A 23327-nucleotide genomic window follows, 5' to 3' on the forward strand; every position below is an offset into this window, starting at 1 on the left:
ATTATATGTTTGTATACATGATCCAAATTAGCATAGGTATATGCTTTTTATGGAAATGTGAGTTTGACCACATTCAATAATATTATGAGTCTATTAATATTGAGTCAGACTCTGTGTACTCAACAATGACTAATCCATCATTTTTCAGAAGTCATTTAAGTATTTAGAGATCTATAACTCTGCAGTGCTTTGCATGAGACATGTGCACTCTCTTTGCCTTACCTCACTAGACAGTCACCGATAGAGAACTTCAGTGTCTAGCCCTGTCACTTCGACATCTTTCCTCAGAGCTAAATTTACTTTCAGTAATAAAGATGCATGAAATAATTTTTCAAACTTTATATATTAGATCTTTGTCTCTATTTGTTTGTCTGTCCATACACATAAACACTCTGTCTCTACACACACACACACACACACACTTTTTTTTCCTTAGAAAAGTAACCCCTTTTAGTATATTTTTGCTAACTGAATACACTAGTGAGAAGTTGCCTTTTAATTATTTGTCTCCCATAAGCAAGCAGCCATGGCCTTCTTAATTCATTTTGATAGAATATTGGAATGCTGGAACTATAAGTGATATTAGTGATTGTAACAGCCAGGGTTCTCCAGAAAAACAGAACATAATAGGACACACGCACACATACACACATGTGCACACACCAGCCTATTCAAAGTGAAGTGTGAAGATGACAAGGCTAAATATGACTTACATCCACCTAATGAATAGCAAATATATTTTCTCTTTCTGATGATTTTCTTAACAACATGTTATTTCCTCTGGCTTACTTTATTGTAAGAATACAGTATAATACATGTAACCTACAAAAATATGTATTAATTGCCTATTTATGTTATCCATAAGGCTGCTTCCAGTTAACAGTAGGCTATTAGTAATTAAGTTTTGAGGAAGTCAAGAGTTACACATAGCTTTTCAACTGTATGGAGAGGTTGGTCCCTCTAACTCTCACATTGTTCAATGGTCTGCTATATATACATATATAGTCTCTTCACTTTAAGGATTTTTTCTCTTTTTTTTTGAGATGAAGTCTTGCTCTCTCATACAGGCTGGAGTGCAGTGGCGTGATCTCAGCTCACTGCAACCTCCTGCTTCCCGAGTTCAAGTGATTCTCCTGCCTCAGCCTCCCAAGCAGCTGGATTACAGGCGTGCACCACTACGCCCAGCTAATTTTTGTAGTTTTAGTAGAGACGGGAGTTTTGCCATGTTGGCCAGGATGGTCTCGAACTCCTGACCTCAAGTGATGTGCCCACCTTGGTCTCCCAAAGTGCTGGGATTACAAGTGTGAGCCACCACACCTGGCCCACTTTAAGGAATTTTTTTAAAGAAATAAGTTCATAGGATTGCAAGGGCTGGCTAGTCCTGAATCTGTAGTGCAGGCCCCAGGCCGGAAATTCAAGGAGGAATTAATGTTGCAGCCTTGAGGTAGAATTTCTTCTTCTTTGGAAAACTTCAATTTCTGTTCTTAAGGCCTTCGACTGATTGTATAAGGCCCACGCACATTTTCAAGGGTCAACTCCTTTAAAGTCAACTAATTATAGATGTTAGTCAACATCTGTAAAATACTTTCACAGCAACTCCTAAGTAGTGTTTGATTAAATAAATGGGTACTATAGCCTGGAGAAGTTGACACATAACACTAACTACTGTAGAGATCATCTAAACAAACTCAATTAATTTTATACATGGCTAGTCACCTAACTAATACATTTATGGAATACTAGAACGCCCAAATCTATTCATACTAGACTGAGAGTTCTCACCAATCAAAAACCTTGATATATACCACTGTATTTGTAAACAGACAACAGTTCCTAAGTATTTGTTGCTCATGGAATTTCTTATGCTTGTGATTAATGTGGAAAGAGTATCCTGAGATTGTTAGGAGCACTTTATTAAAGGATATATTACATGGATCAACCAACTGCTATTACCAGGATACGCATAGTAAATTTACTGATGCATTTGTAAGTCTTAAGAATGGAATGAAAATATTTGAAACACATACAAATATTGTTGAGCTGTTTTATAAATTGGGTGACTAAAGACCACTAAGTTACTTTTTATTTTACCTCCAACTTGCAATTATACTTTAATAAAACTGTCTAATAGTTTATATATAAAATAAATTTTGCTTAACTCACATTTACTTACTTCACAAATCAGGTAATATTAAGATGTGTTATTTATAAGAATTTGCATTTTTCTTTACTCAGAATACTTACAGGCTTCCAGTGAGATTATATCATAAATTAGTTTCTAAATAATGCTAAAAAATTCATTGGAAAATATTTTTTATAATGGAAAGTGGGATTTCTAATTAGATCATTTGGCTTTGTTACAAAATGTGTAGTTTTTAAAATCAACGATATATTGCTGTGAGATTCTCAATATTCACCTTTTTGAAAAACTAGAGTATCTGTAAATGAACTAGATATTGGATAAAAAGCATATCATGACATAATCTTTTAGGTCATAGGAGAAGTCCAAACATTTCATTAGTGACTTCATCATTTAGTCAGAAAAGACGACTTTGGTTTCCTTAAAATTTTTGGTAAAATATCAGCAACAATTCAAAAAATTACTCAATATGTAACAAAACAAAAGAAAAAAGACAAAAATGCCAAGTTAAAAAAAACAGTGGGCAAAGAATACAAACAGGGAAATTCGAAACAAGAAATGTGAACTCCTAATAGAATATAAAACAAGTTTAATTATACTAGGATTAATACTATAAAAATTAAAATTAGATATTTTCAGCCTACTAAATTGTGAAGTAGTAAAAGTACTAACTTTAGTGTTGGTGGGATATATACCTTCTGTACTACTGTTGGTTATAGACATTTGTAATTTCTTCCAGTAGGTCAATTTGGAAATCTTTATAAAAAAAAAATCTTGGAAAAAATGCATCCTTTTCATCTCAGTCCATTTTCTATTACTTATAACAGAATATCTGAAACTTGATCATTTATAAAGAAAATGAATGTATTTCTTACAATTCTGAAGATTGAGATGTCGAAAGTGAGAGCCTTCTTGCTGGTAGGGACTCTACAGAGTTTTCTGAAGTCGTGCTGGGTATCACAAAGTGAGGTGGCTAAGTGTGCTAGCATGCCAACTCAGATCTCTCTTTCCCTCCTTATAAAGACACTAGTTCCCCTCCCATGACAACACATGAATCCATTAACCCATTAATCCATGAATATATTAATCCATTAATCTGTCTTCATGACTCACTCACCTGTTAAAGGTCCAAGTCTCAATACTACCACGTTGAAGATTAAGTTTCAGCATGAGTTTTTGGAGGATACATTCAAACCATATCATTCTTTTTCTTAGTAATTTAATTCCTAGGAATTTATCTTAAGGATATTATCGAATAAGTGGACAAGAATGGATGTAGTAAGATATTCATGTTTGTAATAATTATAAATTAATATAAAAAGGAAAATTGCTCTATAAGTTACAGTTTATTCATGCAATGAAATACTCTGCAGCCTTTAAAATGTTGTACATGAATATTTAATGATGAAAAGTCAGGTTATTTAAAAAGTATACATAGCATACATAATATGATTCCAGTTTTTAAAAGTATGACGGTATACACTGAAAAATGTCTGGAAATGCAAAAAGCAAAGTCTTAGTAGTTGATTTGGACAGTGGGATGACCATCGTTGTTTCCTTCTTTTGGCTTACTTTCATTTTATGTACCTTTAATAACATGAGTTTTCTTCTAATAGGAAAAATAATGAGTTATTTTTAATTTAAAAAGAAAAAGATGTGCCCAATAAAAAAAGATGTTACTAAACAGTAGATGTTTACTTTCCAAACCAGAGACATGCTGCTATGAACTGAATTGCACCCCCCAAGCCCTGTCAATTCCTGCATTGAAGCCCTAACCCCCAATGTGACTATATTTGAGGATACAGCTTTTAGAATGTCATTAAGGTTAAACTAAGTCATAAAGATGGAGTCCTAATTTGATTAGATTGGTGGTCTCATAAGAAGAGGAGGACAGAGAGATCTTTCTTTATCTGCACAAGCTGAGGAAAGTCCCTGTGAGCACACAGTGCAAAGATGGCTGTCCATAAGCCAGAATACACTGGCACCCCGATCTCAAACTTCCCAGCTTCCAAAACTGAGAAAATAAACTTTACTTGTTTAATTCACCCAGTCTATGGTATTTTGTTCTGGCAGCCCTTGCCGACTAAGACACATGATTTCAGTCATAAATTTTACCCTGCCTGCTCCCTAAAAGATTTAAATTGGCTAAAATTGGGCTACCATTAATAAATTCTGTTAAGCCAGGGGAATGAACTTAGTCTAGACTCTGAAGAGGATGTTGTCTTTGGAAGAGCTGCAAGGCTGGTATGAAGATGATGGTGGAAGCCGTATAAGCAATGGCATGAAAGTGGGGCAATATGAGGCATGGCCAGGGGATAAGATGCAGACCAAGGAAAGATGACCCGATGGTTGGGTTCTCATTCTCATGAAATATCCTTTCAAAATGGTTACCAAACTTTCACAAATTGACAAAGAGAAGCTGTCAGGTACTATAATATCCTTTGATATATTTGTATTTTCAGACCTAGGTCATTCTGCCAACGCAGTGAAGGATGACAAGGAAAGAGAAAAGTTAGAGGCAAAACCAATCTCATATGATTTCAGCCACTGATTTAAAGAAAGAAAAAAAAACCTTTCAATCAGAAAATTTTTAAAGATAACTTTAAAATAGCCCTTGAAACAGATGAATTAAATGTTTTCTCACTATGTTATGGCATATTGTATATATGCAACAAATATTTTCTCATAAGTTTCCCCATGCTTCTTTAATACAACCCTGCCCTAATTATTTTTTTGGTCACCCATTAATTTGGAGGAAATTCTTAGGTGTCTATTTCTGAAGTCATCTCTTCATGCACCCAAATTGTTCTGACAGCATCAGTCTATGCTTTTTAAAACTGATATCCACTTAAATTCTCTACTGTTTCATGACCAGCTTGTTCTATGCTCCTTCCAGGAAGCAATGGAATCTCTATCCTAGCATCTACAAAACCCCATGTACATCTACCATGCAATATAATAACAATGATAATATAAATATTTGGCTGAAGCGGAGATAAGTGAGGCAGAACCCATGAATGTCTCAATTGCCAGTTTGATATGCTGTCTCTGTCTATCTTGAGTCACTGTCCTGCATAAAGTGTTGAAAGTGTAATTAAAAGATTGGCATAATAGTTCTAATTAGCAAGACGTCGTGCAAGAAGAAATTAATTTTAAAGTTGTGATAACAAGCTCATTGGCCTCCTATGTATGTTAGATTTGGTGGGATGCTTATAGAGGCCATGTCAATGTGACTAATTGGCTGTGGGACTGATGCAATTGGTTAAACTGATTCTCTACAGGTTGTCTCAACTGCTTATGAGTTCTGGATTCAGATGTTATGGGTCCTTGGAACTAAGGTGCTGCAGTGAGCTAGACTGCTGTCCTGTAATCTATATGAGTCATATAACTGAGAATTGTTTTTAATCTTCTTCCATTCCTCTAACCCCATCATCACTGTACTACTTGCAAATCCTCCAGTCATCTGAATGCTATTACAGAGCCAACTAAATGGAGAGGATTCATTTAACTGACACAAAAGAGCTCTGAGAGTCTCCTTTCCCCAAACTCATTCTGCCTAAATTACCACATGATGAACATGCATTTATTTTTGTAATAATAATTAGCATTATTGCAGTTCATATTTTCCAAGAGCAGTAATATTTCATTTTTAAATCTCCATGGCTTTATGAGTTAGGTCAGTGTTTTTTCTGTATAACAAATTTGGAAACTGAGGCATCATGGGGTTAAAATGCAAATGACTTACTCATAGTCACAGTGCTGGGATTAAAGCCCAGGAGAAATGACCCAATTCTGGGTTCAGACCAATGAGCAACACTCCTTCCTCACCTGAGTTTTGGGGTTTATATTAATTTTAGCTTATAATAGTGTGACTGCTACCTAAAAGCAATTTTCTATAGATCTGAGAAAGTTTCATACCCATCATGCTAAGCAACATTCTAAAATCATTTCTACCTTTTTAACTTTGTAATTTATCTTTAAATGCCCATATGCACCCAAGGCACATACATCTAGGAATTGCTAACATGTACCACAATATTTTTATTACACATTTTGAACAAAAGAATTAGCTAAAAAATTAGATAAAATGAAATCAAATTGGAAAGAGAAAAAAACAACACAAATCTTTCCTTACAATTTAGTCAAACTGAAGGCTACTATAGACATGAAAATATGCTATAACTTAGAAAACCTTAAATTCTTTTGATAAATACCTCTCTGTTATTCCCTAATTTCTTCAGAAGGGCCCCTACCAAATCTTAAATGTTCATATTTTTATCGATGTAATATAATTTCCCCATTTTAATAAGTGGTGTGTTATATTTTTATTTAACTTATTTTCTGACTACCGTTTTCAGTTCCAAATGGTCCTGATGTTCTTTGGAAGAGTGTCCAAAGAAAACAAACTTTTTTTAGCTCTCTCTATCTCTCTCTCTCTCTCTATCTATATATATATAGATAGATAGAGAGATAGATAGGTAGATATACACACACACAATATACACACACATACATATAGATGCACATATATATTTATATATAGTTAATTGACAAGATAAAATTGCATACATTTATGGTTTACAACATATTTTGATCTATACATTGTGGAAGGACAAAATCAAGTTATTTAACATATGCATTACCTCACATACTGTCATTTATTTTTTGTGGTGAGAACACTTAAAATCTACTCTCTTAGCAATTTTCAAGAATACAATATATTGTTATTAATTATAATCACCATATTGTATAATAGATCTCTTGAATTTACTCTTCCTAACTGAAATTTCATATCCTTTGACCATCTCTCCAACCCTCCCTTCAACCCTCCCCCTGCTTTCAGCCCCAGGTAACTAACAACTATTCTTTTTTTTTTTTTTTTTTTTTTACTTTAAGTTCTGGGATACATGTGCAGAGCATGCAGGTTTGTTACATAGGTATACATGTGCCATGCTGGTTTGCTGCACCCATCAACCCATCATCTACTTTAGGTATTTCTCCTAATGCTATCCCTCCCCTTGCCTGGCACCCTCTGACAGGCCCTGGCGTGTGATGTTCCCCTCCCTGTGCCCATGTGTTTTCATTGTTCAACTCCCACTTATGAGTGAGAACATGCAGTGATTGGTTTTCTGTTCCTGTGTTAGTTTGCTGCGAATGATGGGTTTCCAGCTTCATCCATGTCCCTGAAAGGACATGAACTCATCCTCTTTTATGGCTGCATAGTATTTCCTGGTGTATATGTGCCACATTTTCTTCATCCAGTGTAACACTGATAGGCATTTGGGTTGGTTCCAAGTCTTTGCTATTGTGAACAGTGCTGCAATAAACATATGTGTGCATGTGTCTTTATAGTAGAATGACTTATAATCCTTTGGGTATATACCCAGTAATGGGATTGCTTGGTCAAACGGTATTTCTGGTTCGAGATCCTTGAGGAATCTCCACACTGTCTTCCACAATGGCTGAACTAATTTACACTCCCACCAATAGTGTAAAAGCATTACTATTTCTCCACATCCTCTCCAGCATCCGTTGTTTCCTGACTTTTTAATGATCACCATTCTAACTGGTGTGAGATGGTATCTCATTGTGGTTGTGATTTGCATTTCTCTAATGACCAGTGATGATGAACTTTTTTTTCATATGTTTGATGGCCACATAAATGTCTTCTTTTGAGAAATGTCTGTTCATATCCTTTGCCCACTTTTTGATGGGGTTGTTTTTTTCTTGTAAATTTGTTTAAGTTCCTTGTAGATTCTGGATATTAGCCGTTTGTCAGACGGATACATTGCAAAATTTTCTCCCACTATTCTACTCTGCTTCTGTTAATTCTACTTCTTTAGGTTCCACATTTAAGTGAGATCATGTGGTACTCGTCTTTCTGTGCCTGGCTCATTTCACTTAGCATGATGTCCTCTAGATTCACTCATGTTGTCACTAATGACAGAATTTCCTTCGTTATAATGGCTGAATAGCTCTTTCCCATCTTGCATGATGGCAGGTGAAAAAGTTGACAAGCCAGATACTAAGGAGAAGAAACCCAAAGCTAAGAAGTGTGACGCTGGTAGCAAGGTGAAAAAGGGTACCCTCAAGGCTAAAAAGCCCAAGAGGAGAAAGCCCCATTGCAGCTGAAACTCTATCCTTGTCAAAGGAATTGCCAGATATTCCCAATCTGCCATGTATTCCAGAAAGGCCATGTACAAGAGGAAGTACTCTGCCGCTAAATCCAAGGTTGAAAAGAAAAAGGAGAAGGTTCTTGCAACTGTTGCAAAACCAATTGATGATAACAAGAATAGCAGTACCAGGTTGGTTAAACTTCTCAAAGGGCCTAGATATTATCCTACTAAAGATATGACTCGAAAGACTTTGAGCCATGTCAAAAATCCCTTCAGTCAGCACGTGAGAAAACTGTGAGCCAGCATCACCCGTGGGACCATTCTGATCATCCTCACTAGGTGCCACAGAGGCAACAGGGTGGTTTTCTTGAAGTAGTTGGCTAGTGACCTGTTACTTATGACTGGACCTCTGGTCCTCGATCGAGTTCCTCTACAAAGAGCACGTTGGAAATGTGTCATTGCCACCTCAACCAAAATTGATGTCAGCAATGTGAAAATCCAAAAACATCTTACTGACATTTACTTCAAGAAGAAGAAGCTACAGAAGCCCAGACACCAGGAAGGTGAGATCTTCAACACAGAAAGAGAGAAATACGAGATTACAGAGCAGTGCAAAGTTGATCGGAAAACTGTGGACTCAAAAATTTTACCAAACTCAAAATTATTCCTCAGCTCCAGGGCTACCTGTGATCTGTGTTTGCCCTGATGAATGGAATTTATCCTCACTAATTAGTGTTCTAAATTCCTTAAGAAGAACCTAATGAAATAACTTACATATTTAAATAAATAAAAAATAAAGGCTGAGTAGTATTCCTTTGTGAAAACAGTCATTTTTTTAACTTTTACCTTCTGTGTGGACCCATAGCACTTACAATAGTATTGTCAGAAATCTTTCTTTATGGTTTGTTGTTCCAGGAGCCTTTACAATCTTGATTTATCATTTTTTCAGTAGAATATCATCAACTGTCCTATTCATCATAGTATAATATTCATGATTCAAGTTAATCTGTGACTATAGTGGTCTTTCAAGCTTATTTGTTTATTGTCTTATATCTCAGTTTGAGTAGGTTACTATGGCAACAGGCACTATAGAAATGTACAAGATAAATAATGGATTATGAATCTTCACAGGTGTCCAGCTAGGATATTTTTAATGAAAAGCCACTCTAAAATTGAAAGAATCTTTCTCATATATATGTTATGACCCACATGTTGAAATCACTCATTTATAAACAGGTATGCCTATCACCAAAAAGCCAGGTGAGTTCTTCTCAATTTAGAAACACACTTTAGGAAGTTACTTTAGGTTTGCACTTAGCAAAATAATTAAACTAGTTTTACTTTATTTCTCTTAAAGTTGCCAAGCCTAAAAGCATCACAAACACTAAATGGGTTCATTGCTTTTCTTCATCCATCTTAGCTCAAATCAGATGTGGCTTAACATTTGCTCTATAACAAGCATTTGTATGTCTTGATGTACAAATTTCATAGGCAAATTTTAAAGGAACTTTGACAAATGGCAATATCTGTAGATGGGTTGAAGCCCAGGAGTATGAGAAATCTGGAATTCATTTTGTGTGCAGAATAGTTAAAGGAGCAGGGTGAAAAAAGACAACAGAGCACATGAGAGCTGCCTCCAGGGTTTGAAGATTCAGTGAAAGAGACAACTTATTCTGTAGCTCTCTGGAATGCAAAAATACAATCCAAGTGTAGCACTGAGAAGAGGTAGGTTTGGTTTCCACATACAAAGTGGCTGTGCAACGCCAAGAGCTCGTCAGTATAGAAACAACGGCCTCATGATGTAGTGAGCTCCCTGAGAGAATTCCTGGAGGGCGGGATGCTTGGAAAAGAAAGCTGCTAGGATCCCTTCAAATTCCGTTACATAATTCTTGGATAAGAATTGTGAACATTTGGTGAGCTACCATATGTTTTACCTATTTTAGCTCATTTCATCCTCACAAGAATCTTATGAAGTAGATACTAGTATTACATAAACAAGGAAACTGAGTGGCAACAACAAAATTCAATACTTTGTCCAAGGGCACTTGATAGGAATAGTAGATTTGGAATTCAAAACCAAATAATTTGATGCCACAGCCAAAGCTAACGACTATGCCACAGAGCTCTTAAAACTGAGTGGCGCGTTGGTTCTGTATGACCCTAAATGTCTCCAAACAACCCTTCAGAAGTCTATGTCTATTAATAGTCTCATCTTTAGCAGTGATGCTACATATCACAAGTGTATGTGGTGTCTAAATTCAACTAGATAACTAGAAGTACAACTATTATCTTTGTGTGTTTGTGTGTGCATGTGTGTATGTATGTATGTTAGGGAAGCAGTCTGAGAATATTTGGGCACTGAAAATGAGTTATCATGTATTTGCACTTAAAGCTTCTGTCTTCTGTCCACTTCTCTATCAACACTTTTTTATTGGGTGACTCATCTTGTCTCATGGCTTTACATGCTATCTACATATTGATTTCTCAAATTTAAATCTCCAGCCCTGACTCCCCAGCTTTGATCTCCAGATACATCTATATTCCTGCCTGCTTATCATGGATGTCCAATTTGGGATGCCCAAAGTACAATTCTTTCCAAAAGCTTACCTATGTGTAAAGGCTTTTACCAGAAATAAATATTTTATCTCCCTTTTTAAATTGAGTTTTGCCTTTCCACATTATACTAATACATAATGAATATGATTTTACAAGTTCCATTTTCATTTTCCAGGGCACAGTAACTCAAACCGTATTATCTGAAAGCTGTGTTCAATGTCAGTTATTTCAAATACTCTTTCCAGTGACGTCAGCAAGATGGCTGACTGGAGTTACCTGGTACCCGTCACTCCCACAAAGATGAATTAAAACAATGAATAAACAACTGTATTTTGACTAGAGTGACTGAGGAAGTACACTGGAGAGCCCCAGGGGAGCAGGGAAATCCTTGTGAAGCATGGAAGCCCTTGATAACACCACAGAGAGGGGAGCGAGGCATCCTGACTCTGCCACAAAGTCTCCCCTTCCTGAATGAGCTCAGAGTCAGGGGAGACATTTTCTTATAGAGAAAAAGCAAGACAGAGATCCCCATCAGTCCCCACTGCTGCCACATACACCAGCCATCCTTGCTATCTAAAAGTTCCTTGGTCCTCACAGGCCCCAAATCCAGTTGGAGAGCAGCTGGAAGTACATACAGCTACACTGACTTAGAGTAGAAACCCACCTTGAGCATCTTCCAACCCTAAGACTAAGCACCTATGGTTTGGGGCAATCTTGAAATTGGACCCACTGCTAGGCATCCTGCACCACCATCATGACAAACTCGTACAGCCTAGGCTACTGAGGCAATAACAGACATCACTAATTCGGATTACAACTGAAAAAGCACAGGGATCACACTAATGAATCTACTCAGAAAAAAAAGCCAACGTCCCATACCCAAACAACACCCTAGGGAGTCATCTACAGGCAAAAGTCTCTCTCTATAAAAGTTACTCTATAAAATTAGAAAAAGTTACTATTCCACTAGATGTGCAGAGATCAATGTAGGGACATAAAGACATGAAGCAAGAAAACATGACACCCCGAAATGAATACAATTAGTCTCTAGTGACAGACCCCAAAGGAAAGGACATATATAAAATGCCTGAAAGGATCAATTCAACAAGAGGATATAACAATTGTAAATACATATGTGCCCAACAATGAAGCACCCAAATATATAAAGCAAATAATATTATTAGACATAAAGGGAGAGACAGATGCAAAACAATAAAAGTAGGGCACTTCAACACCCCACTTTCAACAATGGGCTGATCATCTAGATAAAAAAATTAACACAAACAGCAGACTTAAACTGCACCACAGACCAAATGGCCCTAACAAACATTTACAAAACACTCCATCTAACAGCTGCAGAATACACTTTCTTCTCAACTACATGTGAAACATTTTCCAGGTAGATCACATGTTAGACCACAAAACAATTTTTAACAAATTTAAGAATATAGAGATCATATCAAGTATCTTTTCTGACCACAATGGTATGAATCTAGAAGTCAACAATTAGAAAAACTTTGGAAACTTTACAAGTATGTGAACATTAAACATGTTTCTAAACAACCAAGAGTCAATGATGAAATTGAAAGGGAAATTAAAAATTTCCTTGAGAGAAATGAGAATGGAAACATATCAAACCTATGTGATCTAGGATCTAAAGTTTATAGCAACAAATGTCTACACCAAAAAATAAAGATATATAATAACCTAACAATATTGCACAAGAAACAAGGAAAACAAGAGCAAACTAACCTAAAATTAGTAGAAGGAAGGAAATAATAAAGCTCCAAGCAGAAATAAACAAAATGGAGACTAAAAACCAATTCAAAAAATCAACAAAATAGAGTTGGCTTATTGAAAAGATAAATAAAATGGACAAACCTTTAGCTAGACTAAGAAAAAAGTAAGAAGGCTGAAATAAATACAACCAGAGATGAAAAAGGAGACATTACAACTGATACCACAAAAGACAAAGACCATAAGAGACTATTATGAATAGCTATATACCAACAAATTTAATAACATAGAAGAAGTGGATAAATTCCTGAACATACAGTGTACCGAGATTAAATTATGAAAATATAGAAAATCTGAACAGACCAATAACAAGTGAGGAAATTGAATCAGTAATAAAAAGTCTTCCATCAAAGAAAAGCCCAGGACCTGATTGATGGCTTCCATGCTGAATTCTACCAAACATTTAAAGAAGAATGAACACCAATTCTTTTTTAAATACTCCAGAAAATTGAGAAGGAGGGAATACTTCCAAACCCATTTTATGAGATCAGTATTAGTCTAATTCCAAAAACAAATAAGAACACAACAAAAATAACAAAATTACAGGTCAATATCCCTGATGAACATAGATGCAAACATTCTCAGTGAGATACTAGCAAACCAAATCCAACAGTGCATTAAAAAGATCATTCACCATAATCAAGTGGGATTCATGCCAGATATTCAGGGATGATTTAACATATGCAAATAAAAAAATTTGATCCACCGTATTAACAAAACGACAAAAAGCATATGATCATTTCCAAAGATGAAGAAAAAGCATTGACAGAATTCAATAACCATTCATGATTAAAAATAAATCTCTAAAAATTAGATATAGAAGGTATCTACCTCAACACAACAAAGGCCATATATAACAAACCTATAGCTAACATCATACTCAATGGTGAAAAGCTGAAATCTTTTTCTGTAAGATCAGAAACAAGTCAAGGATACCCACTTTCACCATTTCTATTCAACTCAGTACTGAAGTCCTAGCCAGAGCAATTAGGCAAAAGTAAGAAATAAAAGGCATCCAAATTGGAAAGGAGAATATCAAATTGTTCCTGTTTGTAGACAATGTGATCTTATATATAGAAAACTGTAAATACATCAGCAAAAAAAGAAAAAAAACCTTTTAGAACTAATAAATGAATTCAGTAAAGTTGCAGGATACAAAATCAACATACAAAAATCTGCAGCATTTATATATGCTATAGTGAACTATCTGAAAAAGAAATTTAAAAGCCAGTTCCATTTATAATAGCTACTAAAAATAAGATACCTAGGAATAAACTTAACCAAGGAGGTAAAAGATCTCAACACTGAAAACTATAAAACTTTGATGAAAGAAATGGAAGAGAATACAAATAAATGGAAAGATATCCCATTTTCATGAATTTTAAAAAACTTATATTGTTAAAATGGCCATATTACCAAAGAGAGCTACAGTTTTAGTGCAATCCCTATGAAAATTCCAGTGTCACTTCTTGTAGATATAGAAAAAGCAATCCTAAAGTTGATATTGAACCACAAAATACGCAAATAAAGCTGGGGTATCACACTATCTGACTTCAAAATACACTACAAATTATCACGTGTACTCCATAAATATTTGCAATTATTATGTATACATAAATATAAGAATATATAATACAAAACTATACTGACCAAAAGAGCATGGTGTGGGCATAAAAATAGACACAAAGACTAAGGGAACAGAATAGAGAGCCCAGAAATAAATTCACACATATACAGCCAACTGATTTTTGTGGAAAAAGTCTATTTAATAAGTGGTTCTGGGAAAATTAAATATCCACACACAGAAGAATGAGACTAGACACCTACCTCTCAGTATATACAAAAATCAACTCAAAATAGATTAAAGACTTAAATGTAAAACCTGAAACTATGAAACTACTAGAAGAAAAATAGGATAAATACTTCATGATATTGGGCTGGGCAAGGATTTTTTAAATAAGACCTCAAAAGCACAGGCAAAAAAAGCAAAAACAAACAAATGCTGTTATATCGAACTAAAAAGCTTTTGCACAGTGAAAGAAACTATTAACAAGGTGAAAAGACAACCTACACAATGGAAGAAAATATTTCCAAACTATACATCTGACAAAAGATTACTATTCAGAATATATAAGGAACTTATACAATTCAACAGCAAGAAAACAAATAACCTAATTTAAAAATGGACAAAAGACCTTAATAGACATTTCTCAAAAGAAGACATACAAACAGTCAACAGATATGTGAAAAAATGCTCAATATCACCAATCATCAGGGAAATGCCAATCAAAACCACAATGAGATACCACCTTAGTTGACTATTATCAAAAAGACAAAAGAAAACAAGTGTTGGTGAGGATGTGCAGAAAAAGAAACTTAGACACTGTTGGTGGAATTGTTTACTATCACAGCCATTGTGGAAAACAGTATGGTGGTTCCTTAACAAACTAAAAATAGAACTACTATATGATCCCACAATCCCACCACTGGGTATATATTCAATAGAAATGAAATCTGTATGTCAGAGAGATCGTGGCACTCCCATGGTTACTGCAGCACTATTTTCAATAGCCAAGATATGGAGTCAACCTCAGTTTCAATCAATGGATGAACAGATAAAGAAAATGTGGCAAACAGACCGGGCGTTGTGGCTCACACCTGTAATCCCAGCATTTTGGGAGGCCAAGGTGGGAGAATCACTTGAGCCTAACCTTGAATTCCTATTCAAGGTTACAGTGAGCTATGTTCATCCCACTGCACTCCAGCCTGGGAGACAGGTCTCAAGAAAGAGAGAAAAAGGAAAGGGAAAGGGAAAAGGAAAAAAGTAAGAGAGAGAAAGAAAGAAAAGAGAAAGGGAGAGAAAGAAAGAGAGCAAAAGAAAAAAAGAAAATGTGGTATATATACACAATGTAATATTATTTTGCGATAAAAAAAGAAATCCTGTCATTTGTGGCAAGATGGACAGATCCAGGGGTTGTCGTGTTAAGTAAAATAAGCCAGGCGTAGAAAGACAAATACTCCATGATCTCACTCACATATGGAAACTTTAATAATGTTGATATCATAGAAGCAGAGAGTACAACAGTGGTTACCAGAGACTGGGGAGGGAAAGAGGAAGAGGTGTAAAGGGGGAGGTTGGTCAATGGGTACAAAGTTACAATTAGATAAGAGGAATAAATTCTGCTGTTCTATTGCACAGTAGAGTGACTGGCTAACAGTAAAATATTACATATCACAAAGTAACTAGAAAGGAAGCTTTTGAATGTTCTCACCACAAAGAAATGATAAATGCATGAGGTAATACACTACCATAATTCGATTACTATACACATAGATATGTGTTGAAGCATTAAATTGTACCCCATAAATATGTACAGTTACAATGTGTCCATTAAATACATTAAATAAAAATTAAACAATACTCTTTTCACCTTTGAAACTGTATGTACACCTTTTACAAGGTATAATGTTTCAGAATTAGACTGAAAAATAGGAAGATATAATGAGCTATCATTCTAGATCCCCTTTGTTCTTTTTCTGTAATAAAATAATTATCATTTCTGAGGAAAATAAGTTGTCATACCTAAAAAGCCTGGGAACATGATAATCTAGTTGAAAAGCATAAAGATTGGAATCAGATACACCTGGGTTTAATCTGCCATTCACAGGCTATGTAACTCTAGACCAGTTGCTTAGCCTCTGAGACTCATTTCCTGATTTGTAAATTGGGATGTTACAGGATTTTATTGGATTGAAGTAAAATATTCCGAGCCTAGTGCCTATTACATAGTAGGCTTGAAATAGTTGTTCACCTGCCCTCTCAGCACTCCCAGAAAACATTCTTCTGTTATAGAGTATGAGTGAGGGAGCTGAATATAAAAGTAGAGAGTTGATATAAACTCTTGGACACTCTGGTTCAGTGTGCTATGTTCCCTTAAACTCTTAATTATGTCTTTCCCTTTAGAGCTTTAACTTTGTTGTATATATATAAAAAAAAACTCTGTTGCATTGCATTCATATTTTGTGACTTATTTTGACTGCTATTAACCTGTCGAGTATTTGTTCTTCTTTAAATTTATATTTTAAAGGGTATGTTACATTCTTTCTCATGATTTTATCAGAGCTTGAAAGCAAAATCTTATTTTGAAGAAGACATTGCCAATGTTATATTGAAGCCAATAAAAAAATTGGATATGCAGGAAAAATATTGCTTCACAGGTAAATTTTAATGTTTAAAATATGACATTTTCAGTCTCTTATCTGCATTGTTTATCTCAGAATATTCAGAATATGATGAGTGGCTGAAAGTGAATCTGAATTCTCTCCTACTCCTGGGCAGTAATAAGCCTATAACTTTAGAAATGTAATGAGGAACCCAAACTAAAAAAGAAACAAAGATTTTTCACTTTAGTTTTGTGCGGATTTTCAGAAAGAAGCAAAAGAAATTTGCAGATTTGGCTCTTGAGCAAGTTACATTTAACATGTTGGTATGAGAACAAATGTGACAATTAAAAACAACCAAATGGTTACCTAGTTTAGAGAGCAGAGAGGGAAAAAATAGAAAGTAACACCTTCTGTGGAAGTAAAAGAACAAATGGCAATGCTAGATATGGAATTGCATCAATATAGTTCTTTTTCCAATATAAAATGCCTTGGAAACTTACAGCAAATAATACAAACTTGACAGAATATGTTCTCAGATTTACTTTCTATATCTTATAAAAAGACTAACAGGCAGTTCAAGCATCGTGTGCACCTTGGCTTTTCTTTTTTATCTCTTAGCCAGTTGGCTTGCTATTGTCCCTTTCCTACTTTCACCACTTCCTCCACTGTGCAGTACTTACCCTTGCTCTTAACAAATACAGATTGTACTCATGAGAAAACATATTGCTCTGAACATACCATAAAACAACAAATTTTAGCCCAGCTTTTCTTTTCCAGTGTTCTACAAATTGTGGCCTAAGAAATATCTGCAGCAGAATTACCTGGTGTATTCATTAATTCTTAGGCTCCACGCTAGACCTAGTAAATCAGAATCTCTGAGGATAGGGCCTGGCAATCCACAAATTAAACATACTTTCCTAGTGATTACACTCAAGTTGGAGAACCACATCACCCAATGATCATTTATTTAAACTTAACATGATTCAAATTACTGAGACTTCCCTCTTCCAAAGACACTCTTTTAACCACAAGAGGGACAGATGAGAAGAGTAGAAAGCTAGGGGCTACATGCTGGAAGACAAGAGACCAACTCCTGCTTCTAACACTTCATGAGCATATGATCTGGCTTTCAGCCTCCTCATCTGTAAGACAGGAGAAAACCACCTGCCCAAGCCATCTCAGAGGGCTGAAGAGAAAACAAAATGTAATGGAAAGTGTTTTGAAAACTGTAAATTTCTACACAAGTCTGAAGTCTTGTCATATTATTTTGATGATACCTAAGACGATTTTCTGAAAACTGCCTCAGAATAAAGAGAGCGTTTAGAAAAAGAAGGAAGGATGTGTTTTTTAGATAAGGGGTTAAGACTATGTGAAGAATTATTAGCATAAAGTTTTCCCAGATGACTTCTATCTACTTCCATTAAATCTAGTAACTAATTCATTCATGCCATTTGTGCCATGTACCACACTAGCTGCTAAAGATGCAGTGAAGAAAATGATATTATCACCCTGGATCACAACTATACATGGGGAGATAGACACACGATTCATTATAGAACAATGTGACTACTAATACGCAAAATGCTAGGAAGCAAATAGGCAGGAAGATCAGGAGGGATTTGTGAATGGTTTCATTGAGGAGGATATATTTGTGTTGTGCCTTAAAGGATGTGTAGAGGTTCACTAGTCCTTTAAAAGAGGAAGGATCTTCAGGAAGAAGGGACAGTATCAGAAAAGGCATCTATGTCTAAAAGTGCAGAGTGGGTTTGGGGAGCATGAGGAATAATCTGGACAGGTGAAGCACAAGGAATTTTGCAGACACAGATGGCTTCATGACTTGCTCTTCTGCTAATTAACTGTGTGATTCCCCAGTTTATTCTTTGTTAAATGGAGACAAAAAGAACTTGCAGAATTGTTTTGAGGAATAAGTATTGTGTAGGCCATTCTTGCATTGCTATAAAGGAATACCTGAGACTGGATAATTTATAAAGAAAAGAGGTTTAGTTGGCTCACAGTTCTGCAGGCTGTAGAGCAAGCATGGTGCCAGCCTTTGCTCGGCTTCTGCAGAGGCCTCAGGAAGCTTTTACTCATGGCAGAAGGTGAAGTGGCACATCCCATCAGAGCAGAAACAAGAGGTTGGGGTGGGGGGTGAGGTGCCAGACACCTTTAAACAACCAGATCTTGCAAGAACTTACTATCATGAGGACAGCACCAAGGGGTTGATGCTAAACCATTCATGAGAAATCCACAACCATGATCCAATCACCTCCCACCAGGCCCCACCTCCAACAATGGTGATTACAATTCAACATGAGATTTGAGTGGAATCACAGATCCAAACCATATCAAGTATAAAACAGTAGTAGGCATTCAATAATCACTACTAGTAGTAGAAATTCAACATTCTAATAATGATTGAGAGTCTATCTAAATAGTGTAAAAGAAAAAGAAATAGGTGAAAAGTCACTGGTTCTCAAGCCCTGAACACATGGACTGGAAACAAACAATACGTGTTCAGGACTACAGGTGTGTTATGGATTTCACGGCTGAAATAAATATAATTATTGAAGATCAGAGCATTTGAAATAACAGCATTAGAAACACTGAGCACTAGCATATGCCCAAAGACTTGCTATTAGCACGTTTTCAGCCTACCACCAGCAGGAAATCTGACTCAACATTTACACATATAACAGTAAGAGTCTATATGCCTTTATTGCTTATTTGCTCAATCCATTTATTGAACTCCCATTATGTTCCAGGCACTGGAAGTACAATAGTGAATAAAACAGTAACCGTATCTGCCATCATGGTGTTATTAAATCCATACACATAATAAACAGTCATTTCAAAAACATTTTAGTTTGTTTAGTAGGGTATGATAATGTTTTGGAACACTAACTTTGGCATGAAACAGAGATGTACTTGAATTCTGTCACCACCACTTTTCAGCTATGTGACCTAGGGAAAGTGTACAGTCTGTTCTAGGACTAAATTTCTGCATGTGAAAACTGAATACTTAGCTCATGTGGTTTTTTTGTGAGGATTAAATGAAGCACTTCATGGGAAATACTTAGCATAATATTAGCATGTATATAGTAAGCATTCCATGAATATTAGCTATTCATTTTGGATACAATTCTTTCTATAAAGACTCCACCTAGACATCTGTTTTGGGCACTGGAACAGGCTAGAAAATTTGAATGATTATTTTGTGGAAAAACAACTGAAAATGTTGGCTAAAATATATGTAATTAAGTATTTCTATTTGCAAAGCTTTACTGGCAAGAAAGAAAGAAAAATCCTTAAAGGCCAAAAATGAAGGTAAAGCAAAAATCTAGAAAAGTAAGTACAAAGGCTAGCTTTCACTCTGGAATCATCTATAATCCCTGGTGACCTTGAGCATCAATGTTTATGACCATTTGTCTCACAGACCTTGGATATGAAGCCTAATACCTATCAAAGGAGGGAAAATCCGTAGGAGACTGTGGCAGAAAACTTAGATGTTACTGTAAGGGTTTAAGACATTCATTATAAGGATAAGCTAAAAAATTCCACCCCACTGAAAAGCGCAGAAAGGAAATGCCTATCTTAGTCTCAACACAGAGTTGAGTAGAAAAAAAAAAAAAAAATTCCTTCCTTAGAATTTTTAAATAAAACATGGACCTCGGGCAAGTTTGGAGTCCTAAGAAGCTATTGTAATCTGCCATTTTGAGAGCCCACACCCCAACACATTGCGCCCTGCCCTAGGACTCAAGAGCATGAGCGTCTCCACATCCCTGGAGCCCCACTGGCATTGCCTACCCCGAGCAACCACCATGGCTGGCTGCTATTGCTGGGGACAAAACAGGGACCACTGGCTGCAACCCCACATCCTCCAGCAACAAAACCACCATGCATTTTCATGCACCCAGACAGATTTCCTGCCCTGCAGCTGCAGTTGTTGCACCATGGGGGCTGCAGCATGAGTAAAGTGCAAGCTCCCATTACAAAGGCTGAGAAGAAAATGAAGCATGCATTCCCCACCTTCCTGCACAATGGGTGGGCCCACTCACCCTGCTGCTACCACAATAGCTGGTACCTACCTGCACATGCCACCTACAAGCTTTGAGACTGGTCCACTCAGCACATTGTAACCACTGCAATACCTGCATGAACTTCTCGGGACCCAGAGAGTTTTCCTGCCACTGGTACTGTCATAGCCCTTGCCATACCTGCTGCCCAGAGGCCTAAGAACCTGTACACCCATCAGGCCTACTGCTGTCACTATTAGCATCTGAGCAATCCACTTAGAGGACCAAGAATCAGCCAACGTGGTCCTACTAACACTGGCACCAGAGTACAACATCCAGGGTCCAGGGACAAGCACACTCAGCCCACCAATGTCACCACTGGGACGAGAAGACTCGCCCACCTGGTGTCCCCATAACTAGCAAAACTTTACCATAGCCTCCACTAATAACCACATCCTAAATCATCAAGGAAATCACAGAAACCACTGATGCTGTTTATGGTCAAATAAATCATATAAAGATTACACTACTGCATGCACCAAGAATCAAAGCCAAAGTGCTGTACACAACAAACACCATAGATACATCTTTAGGAAAAAGGATATCAACATAGACACAAGAGACATTTAAAAAAACAGGAAATATGAGACCACCAAAAGAACATAATAATTTCCCCTCAACAGTTTTCAATGGCAAAGAAATTTACAAAACTCTGAAAAATAATTCAAAATACAGAGTTTAGAGAAGTTCCATGAGATACAAAAAATGCTGGAAAACAATACAAAGAAATCAGCAAAACAATTCAGGATGTGAATGATAAATTTACCAAACAGATAAATATCTTAGGAAACAAATAGAAATTCTGGAATTAAGAATTCATTAAACAAAATGCAAAATATATGTGAAAATTTCAACAATAGACTAGATCAAGCAGAAGAATCTCATAACTTGAATACAGGTTTTTTGAAACAATTCAGTAAGACAAAAATGAAGAAGAGAGAATAAAAAATAATAAGCAGCTGGGTGTGGTAGCTCATGCCTGTAATTCCAGCACTTTGGGAAGCCAAGGCAGGTGGATTGATTTAAGCCCAGGAGTTCCAGACCAGGCTGGGCAACATGGTGAAACCCCTAAAAAATACAAAAACTAGCTGGGGGTGATGTTGCACGCCTGTAGTCTCAGCTACTCAGGAGGCTGAGGTGGGAGGATGGCTTGAGCCTGGGAAACAAAAATTCCAGTGAGCCAAGATCATGCCACTTCACTCCAGCCTGGGTAATAGAGTCAGAACCTGTCTCAATTAAAAAAAAAAAAAAAAAAAAGAATGAGCAAAGCCTACATGACATATGGGACAATAAAAAGATAAAATATTCAACTTTTCAGAGTCCTGGAAGGCAAAGAGTAAATGGCAGGGTTACATTTAACAAAATAATAGATGAAAACTTCCCAAGTCTAGCATGAGATTTAGACATCAAGATGTAGGAATCTCAGAGATCCCAAGTAGATATAATGCAAAAAAAGTCTTCTCAAAACATATTATACTCAAGCTCAAAAGTCAAAGATGAAAATACAATTTTATAAACAACAAGAGAAAAGCATCTAGTTATTTATAAAGGAACTCACATCAGATTAACAGTGGATTTCTCAGGATAAGACTTACAGGCCAAAAGAGAATGGAATAATATATTCAAAGTGCTGAAATAAAACAACTGTCACCAAAGGGTACTCCACCCAGCACAGTTATTCTTCACAAATGAAGGAGAAATAAAGTCTTCCCCAATCAAGCAAAAGCTAAGGGAATTCATCACTAGGCTAATCCTGCCAGAAATGCTTAAGGGAATCCTACACCCAGAAGTGAAAGAATTATATCTACTACCATGAAAAAAAACAAACAAAAAAACACAAAACCCACTGGTAGAGCAAACACCAACAAGGAAAAGACTCAAATGTTAGCACTACAGAAAACTACCAAATCACAATGATTAAAAATATAGAAAATAAAAGAATAGAGTATGTATAAAACAAGGAGAAATAATAAAATAACAAACCTCCACATATCAATAATAATCTTAAGTAAATGAATTAAACATCCCACTTAAAAGATACACACTGGCTGAATGAACAAATAAACATCACCCAATTATATTCTGCCTACAAGAAACACCTGTAAAGACAGATGTAGACTGAAAGTAAAGGAGTGGAAAAAGTTATTTCATGCAAACAGAAACCAAAAGTGAGGAGTAACTACACTTATATCAGATAAAACAGACTTTAAGTCAAAAAAAGTAAAAAGAGATGAAGAAAGTCATCATATAACAATGAAGGAATCAATTCAGCAAAAGAATATAACAATTCTAAACATATGTGCATCCAACATCAGAGCACCCACATATATAAAGCAAATATTATTAGATTTAAATGGAGAGATGTATTCCAGTGGAATAATAGTTGTGGACTTCAACACCCTACTCTCAGCATTAGACAGATAATCTAGAAAGAAAACTAACAAAGGAACATTGGCTTTAAATTGCACATTAGACCAAATG

The 23327-nt window shown here is 36.0% G+C and overlaps 1 pseudogene; it reads left to right on the forward strand.

Annotated features, from left to right (window-relative positions):
- The first annotated feature begins 8134 nt into the window (after positions 1–8134).
- On the forward strand, positions 8135–8997 carry LOC100983258 (large ribosomal subunit protein eL6-like; annotated as a pseudogene).
- The last annotated feature ends 14330 nt before the right edge of the window (positions 8998–23327 follow it).

This window comes from Pan paniscus, chromosome X (genome assembly GCF_029289425.2).
Source record: "Pan paniscus chromosome X, NHGRI_mPanPan1-v2.0_pri, whole genome shotgun sequence".
NCBI lineage: Eukaryota > Metazoa > Chordata > Mammalia > Primates > Hominidae > Pan > Pan paniscus.